This window comes from Trachinotus anak, unplaced genomic scaffold (genome assembly GCF_046630095.1).
Source record: "Trachinotus anak isolate AG129_WGS33_773 ecotype Australia unplaced genomic scaffold, CSIRO_AGI_Tana_v1 ptg000024l, whole genome shotgun sequence".
In the NCBI taxonomy this organism is placed as follows: Eukaryota; Metazoa; Chordata; class Actinopteri; order Carangiformes; family Carangidae; genus Trachinotus; species Trachinotus anak.
This window is the reverse complement of record NW_027273875.1, coordinates 18,347,501-18,350,000: the sequence shown is the minus strand read 5'-3', so window position 1 is coordinate 18,350,000 and position 2,500 is coordinate 18,347,501.

The window sequence follows — 2,500 nt, the reverse complement described above, 5'->3', positions numbered from 1 at the left end:
TCGGTCAGTGGGTGAAAGAAGAAGAGAACCGCAGCTTTGAGAGGGGCCGAGCTGCCCGCGGCAGTCCGTTTCGCACCCCTCTCGGGTCGGCCCACGCGTCCCCGGCGCCCTCGGGGCCGATCCCTGGAGGTTCACGTTTCCGAAAACTGGGTTTCTGAAATCGTGCGAAAGGTGTTTTGAAAAACAGGGAGAGACCGGCTCGCACCGAGGGCAGGAGAAGGTAAGAGAGGGGAAATTTCTAGTTTCGCCGAACGGTCCCCCTCTTTACCTTCCTCGGTGTAACACTTAGAAAAATTTGCGGTCAAAGTTTTACACCGAGGAAGGTAAGAGAGGGGAAACTTCTAGTTTCGCCGACCGGTCCCCCTCTTTACCTTCCTCGGTGTAACACTTTGAAAAATTTGCGGTCAAAGTTTTACACCGAGGAAGGTAAGAGAGGGGAAACTTCTAGTTTCGCCGACCGGTCCCCCTCTTTACCTTCCTCGGTGTAACACTTTGAAAAATTTGCGGTCAAAGTTTTACACCGAGGAAGGTAAGAGAGGGGAAACTTCTAGTTTCGCCGACCGGTCCCCCTCTTTACCTTCCTCGGTGTAACACTTTGAAAAATTTGCGGTCAAAGTTTTACACCGAGGAAGGTAAGAGAGGGGAAACTTCTAGTTTCGCCGACCGGTCCCCCTCTTTACCTTCCTCGGTGTAAGACTTTGAAAAACTGGCGGTCAAAGTTTTACACCGAGGAAGGTAAAGAGGGGAGTGGAGCGGAGACTCTAGATATTTGCCTTCTCCAAAGCCACATCCATGCTCCCCCTGTATCAGAGCTCCAGGGGCCAGGCTCATGGCCCAGCTTCTCCCCCTGTGATATTAAAGGCCCACACAGCACCTCCACAGGACCTCCACAGCCACACACACACACACACACACATGCCTCTCTGCCCCTGTGTCAGAGCTCCAGCACCCAGGCAGATCACCCAGCCACTGGGCCTGTGACATTAAAGGGCCACACAGCACCTCCACAGCCACACACACATGCTTCTCTCCCCTGTATCAGAGCTCCAGGGGCCAGGCTCATGGCCCAGCTTCTCCCCCTGTGATATTAAAGGCCCACACAGCACCTCCACAGGACCTCCACAGCCACACACACACATGCCTCTCTCCCCTGTGTCAGAGCTCCAGGAGCCAGGCATATCACCCAGCCACTGGCCCTGTGACATTAAAGGGCCACACAGCACCTCCACAGGACCTCCACAGCCACACACACATGCCTCTCTCCCCTGTATCAGAGCTCCAGGGGCCAGGCTCATGGCCCAGCTTCTCCCCCTGTGATATTAAAGGGCCACACAGCACCTCCACAGGACCTCCACAGCCACACACACATGCCTCTCTGGCCCTGTGTCAGAGCTCCAGGAGCCAGGCATATCACCCAGCCACTGGCCCTGTGATATTAAAGGCCCACACAGCACCTCCACAGCCACACATCCATGCCTCTCTCCCCTGTATCAGAGCTCCAGGAGCCAGGCTAATGGCCCAGCTTCTCCCCCTGTGATATTAAAGGCCCACACAGCACCTCCACAGCCACACATCCATGCCTCTCTCCCCTGTATCAGAGCTCCAGGAGCCAGGCTAATGGCCCAGCTTCTCCCCCTGTGATATTAAAGGCCCACACAGCACCTCCACAGGACCTCCACAGCCACACACACATGCTTCTCTCCCCTGTATCAGAGCTCCAGGGGCCAGGCTCATGGCCCAGCTTCTCCCCCTGTGATATTAAAGGCACACACAGCACCTCCACAGGACCTCCACAGCCACACATCCATGCCTCTCTCCCCTGTATCAGAGCTCCAGGAGCCAGGCTAATGGCCCAGCTTCTCCCCCTGTGATATTAAAGGCCCACACAGCACCTCCACAGCCACACATCCATGCCTCTCTCCCCTGTATCAGAGCTCCAGGAGCCAGGCTAATGGCCCAGCTTCTCCCCCTGTGATATTAAAGGCCCACACAGCACCTCCACAGGACCTCCACAGCCACACACACATGCTTCTCTCCCCTGTATCAGAGCTCCAGGGGCCAGGCTCATGGCCCAGCTTCTCCCCCTGTGATATTAAAGGCACACACAGCACCTCCACAGGACCTCCACAGCCACACACACATGCCTCTCTCCCCTGTATCAGAGCTCCAGGGGCCAGGCTCATGGCCCAGCTTCTCCCCCTGTGATATTAAAGGCCCACACAGCACCTCCACAGGACCTCCACAGCCACACATCCATGCCTCTATCCCCCTGTGTCAGAGCTCCAGCACCCAGGCATATCACCCAGCCACTGGCCCTGTGACATTAAAGGGCCACACATCACCCCCATAGGACCTCCACAGCCACACACACATGCCTCTCTCCCCTGTATCAGAGCTCCAGCACCCAGGCTCATGGCCCAGCTTCTCCCCCTGTGATATTAAAGGGCCACACATCACCCCCATAGGACCTCCACAGCCACACACACATGCCTCTCTCCCC